Consider the following 15,724-nt stretch of genomic DNA (forward strand, 5'->3'; position numbering starts at 1 on the left):
TCTGTAAATCTACAGATCCAAAAAATAAATACAAAAAAGGCAAAAGAATTTGAAACCTCCGTAAAACAATTTCTTCAATTCAACATTAATGCTTCTGCTTTCTGTAGCCGCCTCTATCTCAGCCTTTGTCGACTGGAACCTCTGCCTCCATCTCGTATGTCTCGTCGCTGCCTCTTTCTCGTCACTGTTGCTGCAAAAGCTTGATAGGCAACAATGGCCAATTTTATCTTTATTGCACATTTGGTCCTTAAAAATTTAAATATATTCATTTCTGATCCATAGATTTTTGATTTGCAAATATACTCTTTTAAATTGATTTCATATTTTGAATTGTGAAGATCATACCTTTCATAATTACACGAACATATATGTTTATATTTTGTGTATATTGGTACATGATGGTATATGTATACAATGCTAAAAAATCAAAATCTACCACTATATATACAAGTTTCCATTGTTGTACACATGTACACTACCATATTGTTGGACACATGTATGTCATCAATTTTTAATGTACACATGTACACTAACAAAGGAACACAAATTTACAACATATTGGATATGTAACATGTATCTCAAACATATGTATACATATTGGACATCTAACATGTATCACAAAGCACACTGAATTTTAACATGTTCCCTTAAATCAGGTAAGTAAAGATATTTCAATGCTTTAGTCACTCCACTTAGAAATATATAACATACATTTGTAAGTTTAAATTTACATTTAAATAGCATCTGAATATACACACAAAATATTGTCGTCCACATGTACAATAACTCACATGTACACTGGTGTATGTTAGTATGTTATCCATATTCGTATGTGTTGCCTCACATGTGCAATGACTCACATGTACACTGGTGAATGGAACATACGTATATAAAAACTTTTCATGTACAATGACATGTATTTCAAACATGTGTTACATGTGAGTGTCTATGCATCGGTGTACACGTGGACACAATTATTCAAGTGAATCATTGTACATGATAGGAAAATTTGTATGTACACAGGAACATTATTTGGTTGTACATCATTTGGTTGTACACATGAACATCATTTGGTTGTACACATTTTGATGGTGTACACATGTACACACTGATGTATACATTATGTAAGGTGGACAATCGTGGTCATGTACACATGTGTACATTTGTGGTCATGTACATGTGTACAACCTTGGTTATGTACAGCATTATATATTATTTATGTACATATATGTTCAAAACATGCTTATTGCACATCAAAATTATGATTTTATATTACAAAGATTTTACAAAATGCACAACTCATGTGTACACCTGTTTTTATGTACACCATATTCAGTTTGACATATAATATAAAATTAGGTGTACACATGTACAGTCTAAATGTAATGTACACACGACTTTCTTTACTAATGTTGCAAAATTATGAAAATAACCCCATCTTCTTCCTTAGCCATGGTCAACCAAAAACCCTAATCTTCACCTTTCTCTCCTATTTTCCACGATTCTTTGCATTCTCAACTTGTTTTTATGTATTTTTTTACCCAGATGTGATAGCTTTTAATTCTAATTCACATCTTTAATCTTAAAAATAACAAATAAGTTTAGGGACCAAATATGCAAAAATAGTCAAATTAGCAATTGTTGCTCTCAAGCTTATTGTGTGAGTTTCAGAGCACGTAGGAACACAAAGATACCATGGTTGAAGCTTCAATCGATCTCTACCATTAATATTGTTATGTATATCATATTTACACCACCAAGGGAAATATAGCTTGGCATATCCCAAAAGATAAACATAATGATAGAGATAATAATTAAACAAAGTTTTTTTGAAAAAAAAAATCTGAAAAAAAACAGAATTTATTTCACAAAACGGTAGAGGAATGAAGAAGAAGGAGACAAGAGAGAGAGAGAGAGAGAGAGAGAGAGAGAGAGAGAGAGAGAGAGAGAGAGAGAGAGAGGTGACCCCACTTTGCTTTATTTATTAGTAAGAGAGTTTTCTAATAAAAATTTAGGTTAAATCACAGAAATCTAGACTAGTTTAGTTAGTCTGTAACAAGGAAATGAGTTTGGTTGAATAAAACTACCTTAGTAGCAACAACTGCCTTATAGTGTAATAATAATCATGAAACTGCCCTACAATGTAATTCTTTCTATTTACAACCTGTCTTCATGAGCTATTTATTCTTCCACATCCCTCTGTGTCTACTCTTATTAAACCTCTTCATTGAAGCTTTCATGGAACCGAAATCGCCTAAAATCTCATCATGTTGGTTCTTCGTCGACATCATCCCGATTCCCGAACTATACGAGGCCACTTTGATTTTTAAAGATCCATTTGTGGAAGTCTCGAAATACACCTACAGTCGGGATGCTCATCGGACTCGAGCTTTTTCTTAGGATAACTGCCACAAATAAAAGGTAAATCTTATACTGTACGTGTATACAAGCAAAGCTATGTATTTCAAATGAGAATAGTGAAGAGTTTTTCTGCAGAGTTTTTGCGTTTTAGGAATCGGTGCAAGGATTCAGAGTACATCAGCCAGGATCGTGTTCTTTAAATTGGTTCCAACATAATCCTCTCACTTTGACTACACAGTGGGTTGGGTATATTATTTGTCGAAAAGTTTATATCTTTTCAAATTATGGGGTTTGATTTTGGTTGGGCTAGCTGTCTGGGTCTTATATATGTTGTCGGATGAAATTAGTAGCTAGCTAAGTTTTCATATGCAGAATCGTCGTCAGTTGTGACACCTAAAATAAAACGAGGTCGTCCGATCGGTTCACGTACAAAATCTAAAGGTGTGTATCTATTTCGAATATATAACTTATTTATATATTACAAGTCTTATTAGACACTACTCTAATTATGTATATTCATCAGTTCGTCAGATAATCGACCCACCAGCATTCAAACCATCATTTTATGACTGTAAGTTTCTATGGTTTCGGAAAACCTATATCTACCCATATCTATTAACAAAACTAAATGAGTTTCAAATGTGTTTGAAACTATATCTACCCATATCTATTAACAAAATATCGACCCACCAGCATTCAAACCATCATTTTATGACTGTAAGTTTCTATGGTTTCGGAAAACCTATATCTACCCATATCTATTAACAAAACTAAATGAGTTTCAAATGTAAACATGCAGGTGGCTGCGAGAAGTGTGACTCATATAGTACGGAATTTAATAAAGTGTGTATATATATATATATATTCATCCATTCTATCCTCTTATACTAACTACTAGATGATAACCCGTGCCTTGCACGGGATGAGATTATTTTTAAGATATTAAGACGTTAGGTATATTTATTTTGGATATCAGTTTAGTTTTGGGTTGTTTTAGGGTTTTAAGATCTTATGATATAAATACATTCTAAATTCATATTTATTTTCGTTTGTTCGGTTAAAATGGTTGAGATTTTTGGGTTTTTAATGATAAACTAAAGACTATTTGTATTTGTTTGGTTTCATGTTCTTTGAATTTTAGACAATTCTAATATAAACCAATCGTTTCATATTATAAATTATGAAAAAATCATAATAAAATCAAATTTATATAACTGTTGAAAAAACCAAAGATGCCTATAAAACAATTCATTTCATTACAATTTGGTTATGGTGAAATGAAGATTTTAAAATAATAAGAACTAACTTTAATGTGCATATTTGTGTGTATGTAATTTTTTTTAAAAAATGTTTCATCGCTGTATACATATAGTGTTAACTAATATTGAAAGAAATGTTTGTTCATATAACAAATGAAAGTTTGAATTCTTAAATTAAAATTAATTAAATATAAAATATACTTAGTCATTACAAAATATTTTTTAAAATAATGACAATTAAATTATATACATAAATCGTTGTATAAAATATATACATAAACAATAACATTAATATATCTACACATTGAGCCTGCTGAGTTTAATTCTTACAATGTATTAAACATAAGCCCAATGAATTTTAACAATCAAGCATTATGTTTTAAAATTTATTTTTCAATTTGGTCTACGTAAAACATCTTCACAACCTACGAAATAAAAAAAAACTCGAAACTTAGACATGTTTAAATAAAGAAAACGAAATTTATAAAATTTATTCAGGTGAAGAGTAAAGATGCCTACATTGGAGTCGATAAAAACCATTTCAATAGTTAGACCACCACCAATAGAATACTGCTTCCACAAACGAATGATCTTAACCATAATCTTCCACATTGACTTGAATAGTTTCAAATCAGACGCATAAGTTACTGCAACCATTATAGGAGAATGAGATAAACATGTTAAGGTTTCGGGTGTAGTGAATGAATAAAATTATGTGGAGCAGTGAGTTTTATATATGTTAACTAAACCTAATGCAATAAATGTGGTATCTTGGTATAATATCGTATTAAATGGAAAATATTTTTACCTTGCCAATCACTCTTAGATATATAAATTTCCATAACAAAAAATGTGAAATATATGTCATTTAGTATCATCAATTTACCTTGTCAATCACTCAAAAAATAGAAATATTTTCCAAACGTTAATGCTAACTGGTTTAATTCGGGATGGGTAGAATTCATTGATATCCGTTTAAAAATCTTAACCATATTATGAAAATTCACGTGTAATAAAATTGTAGTATTTCATTCGCTTTAAAATTCACTTGTACTACGTGAGAATGACTCGTAAAGCATGCTTGACAATGGGAGACTGTAGTAAGAACTCTTATAGTTTGTATAAAATGTGTTATCGCTTGTGTCAAACTGTTATTGTTTGTGAAAACAAATGCTACAATGTCGAGAACCGTACTTCGCTAAATGCAGAGACTGTCGGGTCAAGAACAGAGTCTGCGGGTTCAACACAACCCACCCGAATCAAGACTTCATCTGTTACTCCTCTCAAAGAGAGACAACAACAACAACGACGTCCCGGTGATATGCCTCATCTTCGTTTTAACATGTATCCTCTTCGCTATCCCCGTAGCGGTAGCCATCTTCCGATCAAGAAGAGAGAGCTTCTTGTCCTCAGTAAACGAAGAAGACCCAGCCACTCTCTTCCTCCGCCCTCCTCCCCCGTCTTCACCTCCGAAACTTGAACGACTTTGGTAGGTATACACATTACTTATATCCTCGCATACACATAAGTGCTGCCTCAAAAAAGTTTGCGCTCACTAAAGAGAGATAGATACATCATTCAAAAAAGTGCTTCCTCATCGATCTCGGGTCAAGAACCTGCGACAGAACACGGCAAGTGTTTGGCTGGAACTGCTTCTAAGTGAGAGAACGATGACTCGGGTCCATCCATCGTCGACAGGAAATGCTTCTAAGTGTTTCTGGTTCGTGGTGGTGAGTTTGGTCTCTAAAGCTCTTTTCTTTTTCTTAGTTTTTATACTATGTCAAGAGAAATTGTTCGAGCATAAAAAAAAATCGTTAAGTTTCTTGTCATTGAAGCAAATAAGGAAAGAAAGCTAAACATTAAATGATCCATTTTTTCTTAAAATCGCTCACAGCGCGACACGTGGAATGAAGCCTTCTCATACATTTTCACGAAAACCGTTTAAGGAAAGCCTTAAAAATGCTTCTCCTTTAATATATAAGGGATTTTAAGATATATTAGTCAAACAGAAAAATGCCCGAATGATGTAGCGGAAGCTTCTAGGGATAGAACTAGATCCGTTTATTCCAAAATACACGAATCTAGGGTTTGTGAATACTCTTCACAGTGCTTAATTAAAAGCTCTTAGGGGGTTGTGAATACTCTTCACAGTGGTTTATAAAAACCTCTTTAGGGTTTGAGAATACTCTTCTCAGTATTTTATCAAAACCTCTTCTGGAAAACTCCTTTTATTAAATCATCATAAACTGAATACAAAGTTAAGCCTAGACGGCTATAAATAAGAAAACCATAAAAACCCTAAAACAATAATGATAATTATCAAAAATAATTAATAAATCAATAATAGGATATTTGGAATATTTCCAAATATCTGTCTACATCATTCTCTCCGGGTTGGAGAAGATTCGTCCTCGAATCTTGATCGTAGTCTTTGAATCCAAAATTTTTTTTCCAAGAAAAATTCTTCCTCGAATCTTCAATAGCATGTTTTGCACGATTTTTGCACGGATCTGATTATAACTTGAATCTTCACAAATCCGTTTTTGCACAAAATTTGCCCGCGGTGGATTATGCACGAAATCTTCATCAACACGATTTCGCCCTATTTTTGCACGGTTCCGATTTTCAAAGGAACCCTCTTTGAAGACAAAGTCAATAACTTGAACATCATCTTCATACGCGTCGTAGATCGAATCAACATAGATCTCTCGATAGATCTCATAGTTCTCTTCTCTCTCAACAAAAGGACTTTCGCCCCGGATATGATAGATGCTTATACTCACCATGATATCCAGAATCGTTCTTCGATTGAAAAATCAAAGTGATGTCTCTGATACCAACTGATGTAGCGGAAGCTTCTAGGGATAGAACTAGATCCGTTTATTCCAAAATACACGAATCTAGGGTTTGTGAATACTCTTCACAGTGCTTAATTAAAAGCTCTTAGGGGGTTGTGAATACTCTTCACAGTGGTTTATAAAAACTTCTTTAGGGTTTGAGAATACTCTTCTCAGTGGTTTATCAAAACCTCTTCTGGAAAACTCCTTTTATTAAATCATCATAAACTGAATACAAAGTTAAGCCTAGACGGCTATAAATAAGAAAACCATAAAAACCCTAAAACAATAATGATAATTATCAAAAATAATTAATAAATCAATAATAGGATATTTGAAATATTTCCAAATATCTATCTAGATCACCGAACATATATTAGTCAAACAGAAAAATGCCCGAAACATGAGGAGGGCCGTGTTGCTATCAAAACGAATATCAGCACATTCACAAGGTAAGCATCATATATACCATAATCTATTAAGGATGAATACATTATAATTGTGATTCTAATGCCTTACCCGTATATTCAGGTGCTCCATCACGACCACATGGCTTCAGACGCACTGGGAAAGCGAAAAAAGGTACGCACTATCTAAATTCATCCACTATACGAAAAAAGTAGCCTATACAATTACATTAAAATCTATAGTATCTAATAATGTTGAGACTACAAATTTTAGTGATTTATAATTTTTTAAGATAACAACTGTTTACTATATATATTTAGTTATTCAAATATATATGATTTAACGAATGTCACAATTTTTAAAATTTTAGTGTACATACATAAACTGTTATTAGTTTAATAGATCTTTATATCTATACTATTAAAAGAGAAGCATTTCTAAAAAATCTACTTATGCAATGTTACTGCAGCCTTTAATTTAACTAATAGTATTATGGTCCACCTTATATTTCTCCTATCAATATGTTACCTTATATTTCTTTAACAATAAATTAGTCAATATTTAAGAATTAATTACCACTAACAATAATATAAGGTAACAATACTTTAGAAATATACGGTAACATATATAAGGTGACATACTCAATAATGTTAATTATTGTTAGAGAAATAATGTAAAACTTTAAGTAATTGAGTTCTCTAACAATAATATACGTAACTGAGTCCATATAATATTGTAAAATATATTTACTGTTCAAAACAACTTTCCAAACATGATATAAAATAAATTATTAATTATTTCCAAGCAGATGACCATCAATTTTGAAGATTTCCAACTAATTCATTTTGAATTTCATATTCAACACAAAGTATATGAATATCGATTCCATAATACAACCATGGCATCCACTACATATGCGTCATAGCAATGTATATTGTAACAAATAATTGATATTGATAACAAATATTTAATATCAATAATAAAAAATATTGTATTATAACACAAAATTTTAGTTTTTCCTATCACCATTTTCTTTAAGTAGTATAATAAAAAATTATCAAAATCTTAAGAATCACAAATCAGAAAGTTTATTCAAATTTATGTACTATTGGAACATTTGTTATTTTTAAAACTATCATCAAATTTATATGGGTTTTATCGGGTCAATCAGTCGGATAACGAGTTAACATCGGGCTTTTAGATTTTTAAGTTTTATCTGGTTTTAATATTAGAGTTTAACTAAATCCGAACCGGAATATATACAATTCAATTGATTTATCGGTTCGATCGCAAGTTTAGATTGAGTACAAAAACAATGATATAACTATTAAAACTTCTATAAATGTATATTATTAAATTAGCCAAAAATACAGTAATTAGTAAATTTTATGTCTCACTGGTTAAAAAATGTAATTCTTTTAAAATACACACAAATATGTAGATTAAATTGTAAGATCGGAGTGTACATATAAAATCTAAAATAAACTAATTGATCAATTATTTAAATTTAAACAAAACTTCATAAAAATCAAAATACTAATTCATATCGAAATATTTTTATTTAATCGAAAAAGCTACGCTAAAATTTTTATTTAATCGAAAAACCCACGCTTAGAAATCTAGTTCCACTTATTATAATATCTGAAGACAGAATTATAGTTCATATAAATCCACCATGTAACAAACTCTATAATCTTATTACAAGATATAGAAAAATTTCAGAGGGACACTGCTTTCCCTAAAAAATAATTTTTTAAAAAATTTAGTATTCTACCGAATAATTACAAACGTTGTTCCTACTATATTTGAGCAGTCGATATTTATTATTTTTATTAAATTGATAATTTAACGAGTGACAATAGATACACCGCTGTATCTCTTAATATAGATTAGTCTCCCTTAAACTCTATATTATATACACACAATGCAATATTATTGTAAAACACAATGTAATTCAGATAAAGGATCAACATCTAAAGCCGAAGAGAACCCAATCGTACCATGCACGAAATGTGGAGCGCTCATGTGGACCTCAGAGAGCACTGGTACGGACTCCAGAACTGGCGAACCAACATTCACAATTTGCTGTAACCATGGCCAAATAAGGCTTCCCCCGATCAAACAACCTCCAGTCCTGTTAGAAGAACTTCTTCGATCTCGGCCGTTTCGGGAAAGTATCTGAGTCTATAATTCTGTACTGGCTTTCACATCCATTGGTATGAAAATGGATTATAGTGTCGTGCATACGCCTGGTCCATACACTATACGGATCCAGGGTCAAACCCACCATAGAATCGGCTCGCTAATTCCACAACAAGGCCGTCTCCCAGAATTTCTCCAGCTTTACATATTTGATACGAGCAACGAAGTCAGAAACCGGCTGAATGCGATGGGTCAACCCTCGCCTAAAGGAAATCTAGATCAGACAACCTTACAACTCCTCATCGAGATGGTTGACGAGAACAACTGTTTGGCTAAGATATTCCGACGGGCACGTGACCGCTATGAAAGGGGAGAAGAGTTCACAGTCAGGTTGGTAGAAGATAAAGGGAAAGGGAAAGAGTACGATCTTCCGGGCACCACCGAGGTTGCAGGCCTTATTGTTGGGGATATGTCATCGACTATCGGGTTACAAGATATAGTGGTTCAGTTCCAATCAGACACTTTGCAGCAACTGCGTGATGATCACCCTTTATACATGAGTCTACAATACCCTCTTCTATTTCCATATGGTGAGTATGGCTATCACCCGGAGATCCCACTACATCTTGAGACGGGCACCTCGAGAACAAGACAGTTCCTCACCATACGCCAATACTACTCTTCACTAATCCAGACACGTCTTCACCAAGGGATGACATTGATAAAAGGAGGGCGTCTTTTCCATCAATTTATTGTGGACGTTTATACAGCCATAGAAGAAGATCGTCTAAGGTGGGCGAGGAATAATCAGGATGTCTTGAGGACCGAGCTATACAGTAATGTTCTAGATGCTGTGAGCAGAGGTGACACTGATGCTAAATTAGTTGGTCAGAGGTTTATACTGCCACCGAGTTTTACTGGTGGGCCCCGATACTTAATTGAGAAGTATTACGACGCAATGGCTATTTGCAGAGACTTCGGTAATCCAGATCTGTTCATCACAATGACAGCCAATCCTAATTGGACCGAGATTAAAGAGCATCTTGCGAGGTATGGTGGAGACTCTCCCAATGATAGACCAGACATTGAATGTCGAGTTTTCAAAATGAAATTAGATTAGCTACTCAAAGACTTCAAGAAAAGGACTTTCTTCAAACCGTATACAGCTGCACTCCACAGAATAGAGTTCCAGAAGAGGGGTCTTCCTCATGCGCATATCCTACTGTGGTTTGGAAACTGTTCCAGGACACCAAGTTCGGACGAAATTGATGAGATTATCTCGGCCGAGCTCCCAGACAAAGATGAAGATCCTGAGGCTTATAATCTGGTAACGAAACACATGATCCATGGCCCGTGTGGTACACTTAATCCGAGATCTCCGTGTATGGAAAAAAATGTGTGCACCAAAAAGTTTCCTCGGCCGTATAACAACACCACTTCGATTGACAAGTCAGGATATGTGTTATACCGCCGGCGAAGAAACGAAAAAAGCGACTGTTGTAAAAAATGGATCAATCCTAGACAACACATTCGTTGTGCCCCATAACATCAAGCTTCTAAAGAAGTACAATGCTCATATTAATGTCGAGTGGTGTAATCGAACAAGTGCGGTAAAGTATTTATTCAAGTACATAACCAAGAGTGTTGATAGAGCAACAGCTGTTATTGAGAAAGGAATTACGGCAGATTCTTCAGAAACACCGTCCTCGGAGGGAACAAGTCAGAGGGTCATCAAGGCCCGAAATGAAATCCAAGACTACATCGATGCTCGGTATTTGTCGGCGTGTGAGTCTATGTGGCGGACGTACTCATTTTATATACACAAAAGAAAACCATCGGTTGAGAAGCTTATCATTCACCAAGAAGGCGAACATAACATCTCAGTTAAAGAAACTGATAACCTTGGCCGTGTAATCCGTAAGCCGGGTATTGAGAAAACAATGTTCTTTGAGTGGATGGTTCTATGCAAGAGGTTAGCGTTTGCGAGGACATTAACGTACGTCCAAATCCCAGAATATTTTGTGTGGAATAATAGTAACAAAGTCTGGACTGAACGTAAAAAGGCAGATCTATCGGCAGAATTGTAAATGTTCATCCTTCATCAGGTGATCGTTACTTTTTAAGGATCCTAATAAATAAGATTAAGGGTCCTCGCAGCTATGACGAGCTCAAAACGTACAACAATGTCAAATATCCTAATTTCAAATCAGTATGCTACGCACGCGGCTATTTGGACAACGATGTTGAATGGCATGAGATAATGACAGGGCGACTCCAAGTCAGCTCCGCGATATGTTTGTCACCTTTTTGACAAACTGCTTTGTTACAAGTCCTAAACATTTATGGGAACACTCTTGGAAATCGATGAGCGAAGATATACTACACAAAAGACAGAGAATAATGGGCCATCCAAATCTAGAGCTAGATGATGAGACTCTTGAGCAGTACACGTTAATTGAAGTCGAAAAAGATATGCCTAAGATCAAACCTGTTCTGCTCAGGGACCTTGGCAACAATATGTGGAACCAAGAACTGGATTATGACATCGCTGAGGAAACGCTAAGACATGAGAAGCAGTTTACCCAGCTTAATGCTGACCAACGTGCGATTTACGATTAGTCTTAGAATCTGTTGATAAAAAGGAAGGCAAGATATTCTTTGTTTATGGTGCAGGAGGCACAGGTAAAAAGTTCCTTTACCAAACAATAATATCGAGACTTCGCTCTAGAAAACAAATTGTTCTACCGGTCGCCTTTTTCTGGATAGCTGCATTGCTCCTACCTAATGGTAGAACAGCCCATTCTCGCTTCAATATCCCTCTTAAGCTCTCAGAAGATAAGCTGTGTAACATCAAACCAGGAACAATGCTGGCTGAGCTAATCCTGAAAACAGATCTTATAATTTGGGATGAAGCCCCTATGACACATAAGCATGCATTTGAGGCACTAGACAAATCGTTGAGAGACATAATGTCTAGAAAGGATGCAGCCGCGAAAGAGTTGACCTTTGGCGGCAAAACTGTTCTGTTAGGCGGTGATTTCCGACAGATACTTCCGGTAATCCCACGCGGCAATAGAGCTGATATTGTCCTAGCTTCAATAAGTCACTCATATCTTTGGCATAGTTGTCACAAGTTCTCTTTGAAAACGAATATGAGACTAAATCAAGAAGAAAAGGAATTTTCGGATTGGGTTTTGCAAGTCGGAGAAGGACGTGTAGAATCAGAAACGGGAGATCAGTTTGAAGATCATCATGAACAAATGATAGCTGTCGATGGCTCACTAATTCGACTAAGTGGGGTGGATCCATTGAAAGAGGTTGTCACTGCAGCATACGGAGAAGTTAACACAATGACTTCCTCCCAGAACTACTACACTGATAGAGCAATTCTCACACCGCGAAATGAGACTGTTGATGAGATCAATGCTAATTCAATCTCTCATACAGATGGGGAATCAAGAGATTACTACAGCTTTGATAGCTTTGAGATATCGAGAAATAAATTAGATCAAAATGAAACACTCTACCCAGTTGAGTATCTCAATTCCTTGGAGTTTTCAGGACTGCCTTCGCATAAACTCACCCTAAAAGTCGGCGCCCCGGTTATGCTATTACGGAACATAAACCAAAGAAAAGGACTGTTGGTACCCGCATGATCTTAACCCACATAGGCGAGCGGTTGCTTAAGGCAGAAATTGTCACCGGATCGCATATTGGAAAAGAGATCTTGATTCCGAGGATTGTTCTTCTGCATGAGGAAACAAATATACCCTTCACCTTACGTCGACGGCAATTCCCTATCAGATTGTGCTACGCAATGACAATCAACAAAAGCCAAGGTCAGAGCTTGAAAGAAGTCGTCTTATATCTCCCTAAACCCGTGTTCTCTCATGGTCAACTTTATGTGGCTTTATCACGTGTCACAAGCAAATCGGGATTAACGATCATAAAAGGCGAAGACTCCCACCAGCTAAGAGTGAAGAATGTTGTTTACAAAGATATCTTCAAAGGACTCCTTCCAACCCCCCCCCCCCCCCCCAAGGTACATCCAATTCACTAAAAATGTCCCACCACCACCTTTGTTAAAAAAAAAATCTTAAAAACTAAACTTCTTAACAGATTTAGGAAGCTCGACAACGCGATAGTGGAAACTGCATTCTCATGAAAAAAGGGTCTTACAAACCTATGTCACAAAAGGTAACTTCTTATATATAACATCTTTGTATTCTATGTAATTTTATTCATGTTTCTAATTTACTCTTTATCTATTGCAGGCTATTTCTTACAAGTGATTTTACTGCAACAACTCTTCGTTACTCTCTTTTTTTTAAATAAAACATTATAAAACTTTGGTTTATCATATTTGAGATATGACAACTTCGTCCTGATCAGCTTTTTTTAAGAATACATTCATACCAAACAGTAACTAAAAAACGGCACTTAAACACACACTTATCCACGCGTAGCGCGGAGATTGGTTCTAGTGTTGTTAATATGTATGTACATTTATTCAGTCGTGAGTTTGGAAAATTTTCAATCATGTTTTTGTTGAGAGTTGTTTTGTCATAATTAAATAAATGGATATGCACATCTCGCATGGTAAAGAGTAACAAAGGTAATATATTTTTGTTTCAAAACAAAAAAGTAACTTATTTTATCCTCAATTGAGGTAAAAAAAGGTAACTTATTTCTGTCAAAACTGTAAAATCAAGTTTTTCCGTCAAAACTTTAAAAATATATGTTTTCAAAAATTACAAAACCAAATTTTCCCGTAGAAACCGTAAATTCGAGTTTTCCCGTTAAAATCATAGAATCGAGTTTTCCGCCAAAAATATAAAATCAGATTTTCTCGCCAAAACCGTAAAATCGAATTTACCCGTCAAAATTAGAAAATGTGTTTTCCACCAAAACTGTAAAATCGGAATTTTTCCGCTAAAACTGGAGAACCGAAATTTTTCCGCATATACCGCAAAAACGAGATAGCTGAAAGTTAACGATACAAAGTAATCTTATAGACATTTTTTATCACACCAAAATAGATGTTTTTCTTTGTTAAATACACCAATATAGATGTTAGAAAATACATTTGAAAACTAACATCTTATTTAAAGGGAAACACGTTATGAACAGACAAACACATTATTTATAGGGAAAATTTGGAAAATACATTTAAACAAGATATTAATTTGAAAACTACATCATTTTAAGTTTCTACTAGATTTTGATCCGCGCTTTAAAGAGCGCGGGACAACATTTTAATTAATTATTTTAAATTTAAAAGTTACTAACTTTTCTGTCTGAATTTTAATATTTTAATTTTAACATTGAGAGTAATTTATTTTGACGTCTTATAGTGATGGGCATTCATGTTTTAGGTTCTTGTCAGTTCGGTTTATTCAGTTGGTAAATTATTAAACTTTGGGTGTTGGGACCCGTTTAAGAACCACATTTTTCTTACAAAAATAGTTTAGATATAATTTGGGTTTAAAGTCAAAAATCCAGAAAAATCACCCAAAAATCTGAGTTAAACCCTGAAAACCTGAGAAAAATCGGATAATTCATGTTATTCAGGGGTTTTGAACTTTTGGTTATATATTATATCATATATATATATATATATAAACATATTTTATGTTTTTAAATATTTAGACACCCGTTTAGTTTTTTAGTTCGGCTATACCTTTTTCGTTAATTCAGATAACATTTTGGTTTATTCTTTTCAATTTAAAAGTTACTAACCTTCTTTTTGGTCTGAGTTTTAATATCGAGTTTTGAGATTGAGAGTAATTTATTTTAACGTCCTCGTAGTGATGGGCACTAATGCTTTAGGTTCTTGTTGGTTTGGTTTATTCAGTTGGAAAATTATTGAACTCTGGGTGTTGACCCGTTTTAAAACCACATTTTTCAAACAAAAATATTTTAGATACAATTTGGATTTAAGGTCAAAAATCCCGGAAAATCACCCAAAAACCTGAGTTATCTTGAAAACTGAAAAAATCGGGCAATTCATGTAATCCAAAGGTTTTGATCTTGTGGTTATAAATTATATCATATAAATTTTATTTCAATAATTTTTTTTATGTTTAAATATTCTAATACCCGTTTAGTTTTTAGCTCGGTTTTACTTTTTTGGTTAATTCAGATAACCTTTTCGTCTATTCTTTTCAATTTAAAAGTTACTAACCTTATTTTTGGTGTGAGTTTTTAATATTTAAGTTTTAACACTGAGAGTAATTTATTTTGACGTCTCGTAGTGATGGACACTCATGCTTTAGGTTCTTGTCGATTTAGTTTATTCAGTTGGCAAATTATTGAACTTAGTTTATTCACTTGGTAAATTATTGAACTTTGGGTCTGGGATCCGTTCAAGAACCACATTTTCAAAGAAAAATTGTTTAGATATAATTTGGGTTTAAAATAAAAAATTCTGAAAAATCACTCAAAAACTTGTGTTAAACTCTGGAAAACTGAAAAAATCGGGTAGTTCATGTAATTCAAGGGTTTTGATATTTTGGTTATATATTATATCATATATATATATATATATATGTATATGTATAATCATTTAAATAAATATTTTTATGTTTTAAATATTTAGATACCTGTTTAGTTTTTAGTTCGGTTTTTACCTTTTTGGGTTTAAAAATAAAGTAATTCATGTAAAATCATTTTGATTTTTCTTTGACTGACACATTTCTAAATATTCTGAACATGATC

This window comes from Raphanus sativus, chromosome 2 (genome assembly GCF_000801105.2).
Source record: "Raphanus sativus cultivar WK10039 chromosome 2, ASM80110v3, whole genome shotgun sequence".
In the NCBI taxonomy this organism is placed as follows: domain Eukaryota; kingdom Viridiplantae; phylum Streptophyta; class Magnoliopsida; order Brassicales; family Brassicaceae; genus Raphanus; species Raphanus sativus.